At 40.1% G+C, this 12,964-nt stretch overlaps 1 long non-coding RNA gene across 1 annotated transcript in view; it reads right to left on the bottom strand.

Annotated features, from left to right (window-relative positions):
* Nucleotides 1–12,725, bottom strand: part of LOC131514997 (uncharacterized) — a 68,062-nt gene extending 55,337 nt beyond the window's left edge. The window contains exon 1 of the long non-coding RNA XR_009263377.1: nt 12,485–12,725. This is a non-coding gene — a long non-coding RNA (uncharacterized LOC131514997). The remainder of the gene's footprint in view (nt 1–12,484) is intronic.
* Between the last annotated feature and the right edge of the window lie 239 nt (nt 12,726–12,964).

Below are 12,964 nucleotides of genomic sequence, written 5' to 3'. Positions count from 1 at the left end.
GTTTCTGAAGGACATGGCATTTAAACTGATCTTCCAAGGGTGCATACTAGTGTGGAGAAGCCATATTTTCTTAGCAGTAGAATTTTCCTCTAGGAAGAACCTTGTTGTATTTGATGAATATTCTGACAATTCTATTTTGGGTGGGGCTTTGAGGCCACTCAAGTGCCAGCTATGCACCAGACTTTTTGGTTTACTGAGTAGAGCAAGCAAAGTAAGTGTGAGCTTGATTTAACTCTTAGAAGAATAAAGAGGATTTTGAAGGCAGCAGAATTCAATAGATGGACAACAAACGAGGTGTCTTTAGGGAAGAGGTTTTCAGTGGAAGAAGAAGAGAGATCAATGGGAACTCACATTGGGTTTTAGGTAGGTATTGCTACCATGTGAATCTTCTTTCCCATATTGCTGTGACATATTTTGTAAAATATCCACTTTTAATGTATTGTGGAATTAGACCTACCAATTTCCTGCTTCAAGGCTATTACCAGAGACCTAGTCACACCCTGATTCCTAATGGGTGGGACCATGATGGCAGTGAATGTTAATTTTTTTCTGATCTGGGTTCCTAATGAAAGTTACAGAGCAGATACTTGAGGCTATATTTTCTCGCAAGTGTTGAAGTCCAAATAAACTTATTCTTGCTTGGGAGCTTATTAAAATATTATAGAAGGCATGAGACAGGTGAATTTGGCATGTCTTTGTTAAAATTGAGGGCTCTTGCCAAAGAGGCATAGGGATGGGTGACCATTTCAACTCCACATGGAAAAGGAAATGAAGAGTATTATTTAATTACAATATGGGTGAGTATGAAGGAAAGTGGTAGGAGACAAGGCTAGAAAAATAATCTAGAGCCAAAGTATGAAGGACCTTGAATGCCAAGATTAAGTATTTGGTTCTTATTTATTAGAAAAAAGAAAAGAAAGTCATAGAAGAGTTGTTGTGGGTGGTTATTTGGATTTACACAATATTTTTTATTACTTCTAAAAATAATGCATTCTTATCATATAAAACCAAGTAATATAGAAAAAACATTAAAAAAAAGAGATATCCTGGTAACCTTACCACCTATGTTTTGTTATATTCTGTCTAGAATTTGTTGACACAGACTTTAAAAAGTAAAAATGTCATTGTGATGCTTTGACATGTCATGCTGCTTTGTCAGCTGCTGCACTTTATTTATTGAAGACTTGTGATCCAAGACCTACTGTAAGTGAATGACTGTGGTTCCTGTGAGGTCGTGGATTGTAGTGATCAGAGCCCAGGAGAGGTCTCAGGAGGGGAAGAGTCAGGGTCAGTAAGGAGAAGCTGGGAAAGGCCAAGGAGAGCTGGTGGGCTGCCTTTTGGGGGAGATAAGAGGCACAGAAGGGCTTAGGGGGCAATGAGTTCCAGATTTTGAACCTGAAATTGTTGAAAAGTTAAGCAAAACAGGGAGTCGGGATGGAACAGTTTGTCAGTTTCGATAGGAAGTTGCTAGGTTTGGCTTGAGAGGTACGTGTAGCTGTTAGCGAATCTGGGTAGAAACGTCTGGTGTGCATTGGAATATTCAGGCATGGTAACTAGGCTAGAGGACAGGAAGAGAGAAAGGAATAGTGGTTGAGTGTTTGCTCATTCACATCTCATTTAAATCCCTCATGCTTGCAACGTAGGAATTATCATCTCCATTTTATAGATGAGAAAATGCTCCGCAAGATTAAATCATTAACCCACACAGCTACTAAATGGCTGAGCAGAGATTTCAACACATGGCTCCCAATGCTAAGCTCTTCTGGTTTGCTACACAAACAAGTGTTGAAGGGGTAGAACTGAGTGGGGGAGATCACTAAAGAAAAAAGTGTAGAGCTTTTCATATGGAAATATATATATATATATATATATATATATATATATATCTGTGTGTGTGTATGTGTGTGTGTGCCTATGTGTGTCTATGTGTTTTGAGTGTTCATTACGATAGACCCCTGAAACTAAGAAAATAACAACCCCCACACACACACTAAAAAATATTTGTACAGTCATGGAGCTTACATTTTAGCAAGGGAGACAATCATTAGATTACAAAATATCCATTAATTTCAATTGGGATAAGTGTGGTTAAAGAGAGTTAGAAGGAATTAGTGTTTAATAAGGGGACCTGACCCAGTCTTGCTGGTCAGGGAAAATTTCTCAGAAGAAGTGACATCCTTCAGATATAAATTTCAATGGAGGGGAAGGGCAGAAAGTTATTCCAGGCAGGCAGAGGGAATATCTTGAGAAAATTCTGAGGTGGGAGAGAGGCCTGCAGGGCAGAGGTTCAGAATGGCTAAGAGCATAGGAGGAGGAAAATGGCAAGAGATTAGGTGGGAGCAGCAAGCAGGGTGCTTTCCGGCAGGGTCCTGAAGGACACTGTTTTGCAATGGTAATTCAGCCAATTAAAGAGTATGGGAAGGGAAGTGACATGTTTATTTAAATTTGTTTACTTAAAAGGCCTCTCAGGCTTGATGTGGAGAATAGATTAATAGGTAGTAAGGTATACCACATTATCTTTTCTAATTCTGCATTCCCTCCACAGTTGGAAGATCAGATCTTTGCTTTTTACCTTGTGACTTTGTACCCCTTCCCACTAGACTGGGGAGTAATTGTACACACCTGCTAGAGTTTATTTAGTCTTGGCAATGTGACGCGCATTGGTCAGAGGAATATTAGTGGATGTGATGTGACCCGAGGCGCTCAGTGTCCATGGTTTGTCTTGGCCTCTTGCCTCTGCATCAGTCATGAGACAGCACGCCCATGCACCACTGATCCCAGGATGAGACACAGGCAGACCTAAGCTAAGACAGCCTCCCAGTCTCGAGTGAGAAATACAAATGACTTGGTCTATAAGCCACTGAGATTTCATGGCAGGTTTTGCAAACACATACAGGACGGTATCAGAATGAAAGCAAGGGGACGAATTAAGGGCGTAGGTAAGAGTTAATGGTAGATCAGACTAGGACAATGGCTGTGCAGAGATGATGGAAAGTACTGAATAGATTCCAGAGGTATTTAGGCTTTCAAGTTAGTAAAAGGGATGACCAACTGGATGCAGAGGTAATGGGAAAGAAAATGTAAAAGATGATATTTCAACCAAAGATGCTTGCCGTATTGTCTAACCTTATGATCCTAAAGATAATTGAATATGCCCCGAGCTTTCAAATGCTTTATGTTGGTTTACTTGTGACTATGAAGATCATTATTTTGGTGAAAATTTTCAATCGTCAAGACTCTTCCTCCTAGGAGCCCATGGGGAAGGCTGCAGGTCGCTGGGCATTTACTATTCCTCTCAAGGAGGTAATCCCAGCACAGGTTTTGGAGGACCTGTGGCCAGGGGCTAGTCAGAGCACAAACCCTGACTTTTGTCATGATTGATCACCTAATGTCCTGTTAAGGCTTTGGGGTTGTCATGGGCATGCCAACTTTTACTCTTAAGAAGCCCTAAACCTATCACTTTTACAAGGCAGCACCCCCCTCCCTCCAATTTATTGTATTTTACTGCAAGATGCTTTTCAGGCTTTCTGCCTGAGGCACACTTTATGTTTGAACTTGGTTCCGCAGCTTTATAGCCTGCCCTTTCCCCACACAATTTCCCAATTAGTTCTGGGTAATTCTAATGGCTGGTTATTTTGTGTTGTGTTGTTTTTTCCAGAGAAGCAATAAAATATTTTCTGTCCGTTAGTGAGCAGGAGCAGCATGGATTTCATTAACATAGTGAGAAAATAAAGGTTGGCAGTTCAGTTGTTGGGAAAATGAGGTTGCAAACCCCACAAAGTCAAGAATCCAGGCAGAGTGTGACTCATTCTGTCTCTGAGCAGGCGGGGCTTGCCGTCTTCAAGGGTCTGCCAGCAGCAAGCTTGCTGCAGAGGTTAGGGAATCAGAACCATTTGTGAGTCATTCATCAGGCAATTTAGCCTGTTCGATCTGATTTTCCTGGTTGTGCTTGCTGCATTTGTCTCTGTTAGACTGAACTTCAGCTTAGTTTGTCTGTCTTCTTCTTAACATGGGGCACAGCCATGATGAAAATTACTAAAAAATAATGTAATATCATACTAAAAAATAATGCAATATCAAATAATGAAATATCATCTTTTACATTTTGTTGCCAGAATTAGGAAGATTAATTACAGTTAATTCTTAAATAAATGTTTTAATAAGTGAGTAAAGTTGAGATATATAATATCCCATTTTCCCTCTGTACATTCAACATTCCTTTGAGATTTTCAACGGAGCAGCTAATAAGGACTAACATATATCAATGTGTATTTCTATCCTTTTCATTTCATAGTTCTGGAAGTCTAGGGGAAATATGGCCCAATAAAGGGGAAGAACATGACAAAGATCATTGTTGGAAGTGGTCTAAAAATTCTACCAGCTATATCCAGAAAAAAGCTCCTTCTTTTAGGTAAAACCAAATACAAAAAAAAAATACTTTCCCCCCTCTTTCAATTATCAAAGATACAGGAGGTTTGGAACCAGCCAACTTTGTTTTTTTCTAGTTCTGTCTCTGCCAATATTTATTATATGGCCTTGGGCTAGTCATGTAATACTTCTGAGCTGCAGAATTCTCTTGTGGAAACTGAGAATATTTTCTTGGTTGACCTCCATGAAGACCTTGTTAGACAAAAGTTTATGTTCTCCATTCTATGGGTTGGGAGCTGACACTAGTCTGGATCTGTTATTTTACAATGATATTTTTGTTGGTGTAGACACCTTTCAGAATTCACTCATCATTCTTTGACCTGATAATGATTTACTTTGACTGTATTGATTACCCTAAGTGCCATTCATTTTTCATGAGGAAGAAAAAAGAGCATCCTTTGTCTCCAATCTATTTAATATTTTTTCAAGGTATTTCTTATTTTTTTAATCTCACAAATCTAAATCTAGCAAAGGCAAGTGTTAAGTACAAACACAAGAAATAAAATGAAATGCAAAGACAAAATCAAGCACACAAACCAATGAAAAGTGAAGCGAAATATTAGAGGCCAAAAAACTCCAAGGCAAGATTTAAACTATCCAGAGGGATCTAGCAAGGAACTCTGGCTTAAATTACCTACAAAATGACATCAGGTGAATATGATCTAACTGCCTTTGTAAAAAGCATTTGATTTCCTGGTTATTTTGGCATTTGCAGTAAGATTTCTTTGCTTTAGCAGTTGACTTTCATTACTTGAGCATCTCCTCCACAGGCTGCTTCCACTTGATTCGTTTCTGAAGATGCCCTGCCTGTAATGGGCTCCTCAAAGGACATTTCAGACAGAACTGAAGATGACTTTTGAGCAACCCCCACCCGGAATGTGTTACTATTCACCCATTCCTGGGAAGGGGTCCAGAATATACCATCCCAAATTATGCCACTTTGGCAGATTTGATGATCTTGAGCTAAAGGCAACTGTGAAATAGCAAACACAGAAAGAGCTTTCTGCCCTCTCCCATCTGTCTTAAAGGACAGCATAAATCTCCACCCGCCCCCCCCCCTCACACGAGGATGATGGGAGAGGAGCCTATCACTGGAGATGAAGAGCTGGCACTGAGACTGGTCTGTGTGATGAACCTTTTGGGATTAGGCCTCCTATGTATTTTCTAGTCACTTCCCACAGCTTATCAGCCCCGGCAGCCCCAACCTCTTTCTTTTCTAGTCGTGTCTCCAGTCTTCATTGCCCTTTGTTAAAATGGTATATAAGCCCATGAGTCTAACAGCTCCTTTGGGTTTTCACTTCTTTTCTGTGATGTCTCCATGCACACAAAATTTTAAATATTGATAAAACTTGTATGCCTTTTCTGTTAGACCATCAGACTGTTTCTGTCAGACTGTTAGTCTGTCTTTTGTTAATTTAACTCACAGGCCCCAGCCACTGAACTTGAGGGAAGAAGAGGTTCTTTTTCCCCCCTATCACCTGAAACCCACTTATCTTCCAGGAGAAGGCCAGAAGATACTGTGCCAGCAAATCCTCACTGAAAAAGGAAGAAGAGTGAACCCTCACAGTTGTAATGGCAAAGGAGGTCAGGAAGGTGGGGTACCCTTATCTCAGATGGGATTTGGCTGGCAGAGAATCATTAATAGTTCTTCATGGTTGCAAAGTGTCAGAACCTTTGGAACTTCATTCTTGTTAAGATATAAACTTGACTTTCTGACTCTTTCCTTCCAGTGAGGTGTTTCGTATTTGTAGCCTGAGAATGTTTTCTGTGAATTGTCCTAGATCCCTTTGAAATAACTCTCTGTTTTACCTATGAAGGCTTAGCCTTATTTACTGCCAGCCTTTCAAATATAAAGCTAAGTTTTTAAAGAAAAATAAATGTGTTTAAAGGCAGGAAGTCTACAACATGATGCATGTTACTTGGAAATGTTCAATACTTTTGCCACATAATGTTTTATGACTTTCAAGGGACAGAAACCAGAATTCTATGTGGCTTGGGTGGATTTTTGTGCACAGGAATCTCTAATGTATCAAACTTAGAGAAATTGATGTTAATTTATCTAGCGCATACTTCCGGAGGATCGTCAGCATTTAATGGCCATCATTACAGTTGTATTCTTAATTCTGCTTCCTTTACTTATTTTTCTATTTTTTTTTAAATTTTTTTATTTGAGTGAGAGAGAGAGAGAGCATGAGTGAGGGAGAGGGGCATAGAGATGGAAGGAAAGAGAGAGAGAGAGAGAGAGAGAGAGAATGAATGAGAGAATCCCAAGCAGACTCCATGCTCAGCATGGAGCCTGGCACAGGGCTCTATCCCATGACCCTTGCTTGGATCATCAACCAAGCCAAAATCAAGAGTTGGATGCTCAACTGACTGAGCCACCCAGGCATCCCCATTCATTTAGTAAAAAACCCTACTTAACCTACAAGATGACAGACACTGTGCCAGTTCTGAGGACACAAAGAGGAACATACTAGAGTGCTCGGCTCATTTGGACTACTTCAGTTGGCATATATGGAGGCTTTTGTTGAAAATTAGGTCAAGTACTTATGAAATCTTAATTTTTACTACTTAAATTACATAAATGGTTTGCACGCAAAATGGCCCCAGAAAATTTTGGCTTACTGAGTAGAAATAATCCAAACTATTTTTATTTACTAGAATGGCTTACCATTAAAGACTATCCTAATAAAGAACAACAACGAATATATATATTTTCCTAAATAAATAATTATTTTTAGTTCTTCACATACATGGTTAATTTCTTGGTCATAAGGAATCTGCTCACATCTTTGAAATAAAAAAAATAGACTGTGTGCATGTGTTGAGTGTGGCATCCTCATGTACAGTCCAAAGTGGCTGCCGGTTCTGTCTTCTAGAGGCCAAAATTTATATCTGACTTCGAATTGCTTATTCTTATTTTCTACTGGAATAGAAATAAGAACAGATTCTAACATTTATTTATTTTTGAGATAGAGAGAGACAGAGCATGAATGGGGGAGGGTCAGAGAGAGAGGGAGACACAGAATCTGAAACGGGCTCCAGGCTCTGAGCAGTCAGCACAGAACCCGATGCGGGGCTCGAACTCACATACCGCGAGATCGTGACCTGAGCTGAAGTCGGACGCTTAACCGACTGAGCCACCCAGGCGCCCCGAAATAAGAACAGATTCTGCATAATTATAATTCTCCCACAATTTAATACATTATTTTAAATAGAAATTAAAAATAATTTCTGGGGCACCTGAGTGACTCAGTTGGTTAAGCACCTGACTCTTGATATTGGCTGCAGTCATGATCTCACAGCCTTTGGGATCAAGTCCTGCATCGGGCTCCACACTGAGCATAGAGCCTACTTGGGAGTTCTCTCTCTCTCTCTCTCTCTCTCTCTCGCTCTCTCTCTCTCTCTCTCGCTCTGCCAACCCCCCAAGCCTCTCTCTCTCTCAAAATAAGTGAATAGACATTTTTTTAAATTAAAAATAATTTATATCATATACATCTGTCTCCTAAGTTATCCATATTTCTAGGTGACTTTAGGGGTCTGGATTGACCATACACATAATATTAAATCTTAGTGTTTACATCTTTTTAAAGCTTCAGGATATGCTTAAAGGGAATTTCTAACAACCTAAACATTGAGGTTAGCTACATATCCAAAGGTCATCTGAAAGGATGAATTTTTTCACACAGGTTTTTCATGTTTCTTCCCTTCCTCTCATGTATGTTTGTTCTGTCAAGTGTGTCCTCATTACTTGAAAGAGAAATTTCCCTAAAAAGAAAAATGTTTTATTCTTTACTTACTACTCAGTTCACACCAAACTTGACCAGGGACATAGGTTTGGAGATTCTTGCTTTCATTCAGAGCTAAAAATAGGTACTTTTCAGATTTTTCCCTACTATGTGATTCTCACACATCTATGAGAATCCCTGGTGTCATGAGAGAAAACAGTTAAGGGTTGATTTATTGAATTGCTAATTCATACCAGGTAAAAGGAGGAGGGAGGTGGGTGATGCTGAGGGTAAAGCAAAGTCATATCCTTCTGAAGCAGGAGGGAGGCCTTCCTGCCCCTCAGAGACTAAAGTAATTTTGGCTTAGCCCCAGCTCAGTGTCTGAAAATTCAGAGCAATTATCACCATGTCAGTAACTTCTGACATATTTCTTCCTTGTGGTTTCCTCTGGACTTCTTCCACTAGTGTTATAAGACATAGTACATTAATGGAAAAGTTGGGGTAGAATAAGGTCAACAGATCAGAAGGTGATTGCCATTGAAAAAGTAGTTACAGTTTCCAAGAGGAGGAGTCATGCCAAGCTTTGGGGGGCCACACTGGGAAGCATGAGGGTCAGCATGAGACAGAGGTGGCAGAGGGAATGTGAGCAAGAGCCTTTACTGTGATTTCTGTGAGAAGGACCAGGCAAGGCAGGGTAAGCAGGCTTGGAACTGGCAAGATGAACAATTTCATCAGGCTCTGGGGCATAGGAGTGGTCTCTCATTGTCTGGGGTGGTTGAAGCAGGTGGATAGTGGCCCAGAGTGTGAGGCCAATGAAGGAGGGGGTTGGAGGTGTGGGCTTTGCATTGCTTGGTTTGCATTTGAAGAGCTTGCTCCTAAGTGAGTGGCTTACTATCCCTAGGACTTGGCCAACTCTGGGAGGGTCAGCAAAACCCCAGATGTTAAAGCATCAGAATACATGGTTAAAAAGACATATGGTAATACAACTCACTCTAACTTTCTATCTTGGTTCTTCCTCTTATAGACCTAGACTGAAAGTACAGGCTCTTCATCAGGGTCCACAAAAGTTCTAATCACAATAAGAATTTTATTAGCTTAGTCTTGGAGTGTTATAGGAAAGTTATAAGAAGTTATGAACAACTGTGGGCTTTATCTCTTTTTCTGCCTTTGTCTAGCTTCTTATTCCCTGTCTGATGCAATTTCCCCTCCTTGCCTCTGGCAGGAAAATTCTTACATTTAGTGTCTCCAAGGTCTTAGCTTCTACTCAACCAGGAGTTTCAAATGATTTTCTGAGCATTGGCGGATCTCTTCTTCTTATGATAAGGCCTTCTGTCAACTGCTACGAAAATAAAAATTCCCTATCTCATACTGATACCATCATAAACATATATAATCATCAAACTGATAAGCTGGCTAGAGAGAACTGAAAATAACCAAAGCAAAAAGTGATTTTAAATTAACCATAAAGTTGAAGCGAATGTGGAGAATGTGGCACTGTTGAATCCTAAGTGACAGTTTTGGCAGAAGCATTGATAAACATACCAAGACTTTGCTCCCTGAGGCAGAATGTGATCTGCAAGCTTGTGTAGAAGGAATTTACTATATATGCTTATATTATTACAATGCAATTTGTGTTATCACTTTGGGGGAACAAGGATGGTTTGCTACAAAGCATAAGAAAGGGCTCCTGGCTATACAAAGCATTGGCCTCTGAGGGATGAAGCTGTCTTTATGACTCTATACCACACATGTCCTTGGTTCTTCTGTGAAAATGACCTAGGAGCATCTTTAAATATCTCCTCTCACAGGACATGCGTGATGGTTAATTTTATGTGTTAACCAGGTTGGACTGTGGGATATCCAGATATCTGGTAAAACATTATTCGTGGGGATGTCTGTGAGGGTGTTTCTAGAAGAGATAGCATTTGACTTAATGAACTGGATAGAGATCACTTTCACCTTGTGAATAGGCATTGATGCACTCCACTGAGGGCCTGAAGGAAACAAAAAGGAAGAGGAAGGGCAGATGTGTTCTCTGTTTGAGGTGGGACATTCATCCTCTCCTGCCTCGGACATTGGTGCTCCTGGTTCTTGGCCCTTTGGACTTCTACTGAATTACACCCCCAGCTTTCCTGGTTCCTTATGGGTTGTTTCTCTGGAAAACTAATGCAACAAGAGGAACTGGGACCAAGGATTCCTGGTACATGAAATAAAAGCTGTGTAATTTGTTTGCTGTGTTCCCTTGGATCTTTCTGGGGCATACAATCTTCTCATCTACAAAATGAGAATAATGTCTGTATCATATTATTGTGCAAATTAATCCAAAGGATGTATTTTAACATTTATCCTTGAGTTTAGTACCGCTGGTGGTTACCATTCTCTGGTTAAATTGATCTCAAGTACAATTGAAATCTAAATCTCAGCATAATAAGCACTTTTATTTGCCTGAAACTAATTGGCATGATATTTGTTACAATATTCAGATGTTCTAAAAAAAGAAATTGGACGGAAATTTACTTTTTAAATATGTATTCACCCATGTTCTTATCAGCTACAAACCTCTCGAGCTGAACTGGAGGGGTAATCAAGTCATATGGTGTGAGATACTCCCCTTGTATGGGGCCTGGGCTGCCAACTGTGGCTTTAGCTTTGTCATCAACAGGCAAATGGTGCTTCCAGAAGCCAGAGAGAGAGAATGCAGAATGGGAGCATGAAGAGCTCTCGATGAAGAGCTGCCAGAATTCTTGCTGATTTGCATCCAGAGAAATCAGGAATTCACTGCTCAGGTACCTTGATTTTTCCATAGCTACTTCCTCCTTATTTCCAAGTTATTATTAAACAGGTCTTTAGCTCCCCCTATGCATGGTTCAAACCAAGTAAAGAAAGGCCTGTCATAGGACAGCTTCTGCTTTTCAACCCTTTCCTATCTTTTAAACCAAAGTTTAGGATTACTCAAAAATATGATATCATAATAAAAGGAGTAGCTAATAGTATCCTTCTGTACTTTTCCCTGGGTGTTCTGCATTATAAATGTAAGTTATATTTAATGGGTGAAATTATCAGTGTATTTGTGGCTAATTACTGAAGTCAGGGTGTGGGACAGACTGGAAAGCAGAGGATTAAACAGCCCCCATAACCCATATTCTGTTAGTTCTGAGAGACTGAATATCTAAAGGGACAATGGCCAGACCATATATAAATATAGAACTTTGCCCGACAACCAGCAACAACCTGCTCAGGAAACCAACCCCTCATCTACAATAAACAAGCCAGGAAGACAGCCAGCTATAACTCAGACTTGAAGGAAGCCAGATTTCTATCTCTAGTGACAATTCAAGAAGGTAAATTATGAGCTCTGTAGCAATTGGCCCCAAATAGCCAGAACTTGATTAATAACTGACACCTTCCCTGTTTTTCCCCATGTCCAGTTTATGACCAACAAGAGAAAGCCAAATGTGTATTCCTAACCAATCACAGAGCACTTCTGGTTAGACCACCTGCAGCTTCCTTGTGCCAACAGCTTCCAATCAGGGTACACTTGAAGCCCTCCTTTTTTTTTAACCTGGAAATTTCCAACTCCTCTGCCTGCCTTTGAGTCTATACCCAAACACAAGTAATAATGGTGACTCCCTTGCTACAGCAAGTTCAGAATAAATAGTCTTTGATTTCCTTATTTGGTTAGTGCTCGTTTATTTCCACAGTACTGAGAAGGATGAGAGGGCTGAGTGTAGATGGCTCCATACAAACCCTTCCCCAGGGGAAAACTTGGTGGCTGCCAAGACTGGGCAATGGCGTCTGTCTTCTAGGTGGACAGCCCTGTGGGTTTGTGTGTGAGTAGGTGAACGTAAAGACACGAGTGTATGTAAGCAATCAGACTTCACCTCTTCGCAATGAACCTGAGAGAATGGGTATAGAAATGGCAAAAACAGAACAGTGCAGCTCCCCCAAAGGGGTCTGAGAGGACTAGGTGGATAGCCAATCACAAAGAACCATAAAATATAGACCGAGCAGTACTTTCAACTGTCCAATGTGCTGCAGTGAAATTTCAAAAAATTATTGACTTTGGCAATTTTATAACAATATTTTTCTAACTTTTAAACTGCTTTTGACATAGCCTTGAAATTCATTTAAAAGGATTTTTTCCCCTACCTTAAACACATCAAAGTAGGGCTTTAGGCAAAGAACTAACTCGGAGTTTTACTCCTATGAAAGTCAATTTGGAAAAGGTAAACTCACAAAGTCAAAGTGAAGTTACCAGAAGCATCATCAGAAGACACAAAGCCCAATTAAAGCTACTAACAACATAGCGTTTTTACTGTTTCACTTACCAAAAATAACTGTAAACATGACACAGTTGTGATTAAGACCTTCCAACTGTAGAATGGATCCTCCTCACCTCACTGGTTTTCAGTGCTAATGGCGCTTCATTTACTTTATCGTTCTTTATTTGTGTACTCTTGGTTACAGAGGTCATCACTGCAATGCTGAGAGTTCCTCCCTGGGTTTTTAAGAATCTGGCGGCTTCTATTTACCCACTTAGGGTGGTAGTTCTTAACTGTGGTAGCTCATTAGAACCATCCTACCTCAGGCCAATTAGATCGTAACCTCTCAGTGTGTTTTTAAAAATAGCTCTCCAGTTGATTCCAATATGCACAGAGTGTTGACAAACCACTCTCCTAGAAAGGGCAAGATTTCCTTGACAGTAAATGTCACCTTGAATTGTATTCACTTTGCCTGAGGGTTGTCAGAATTTAATAAAGCGACATTTACCTTGTCCATTTTATTCTATTTTTTTTATTAAAAAATTT

The sequence above is a fragment of the Neofelis nebulosa genome, chromosome 6 (assembly GCF_028018385.1).
Source record: "Neofelis nebulosa isolate mNeoNeb1 chromosome 6, mNeoNeb1.pri, whole genome shotgun sequence".
In the NCBI taxonomy this organism is placed as follows: domain Eukaryota; kingdom Metazoa; phylum Chordata; class Mammalia; order Carnivora; family Felidae; genus Neofelis; species Neofelis nebulosa.
Note: the sequence above shows the minus strand (reverse complement) of the source record. Positions and strands in the feature narration are given on the sequence as shown.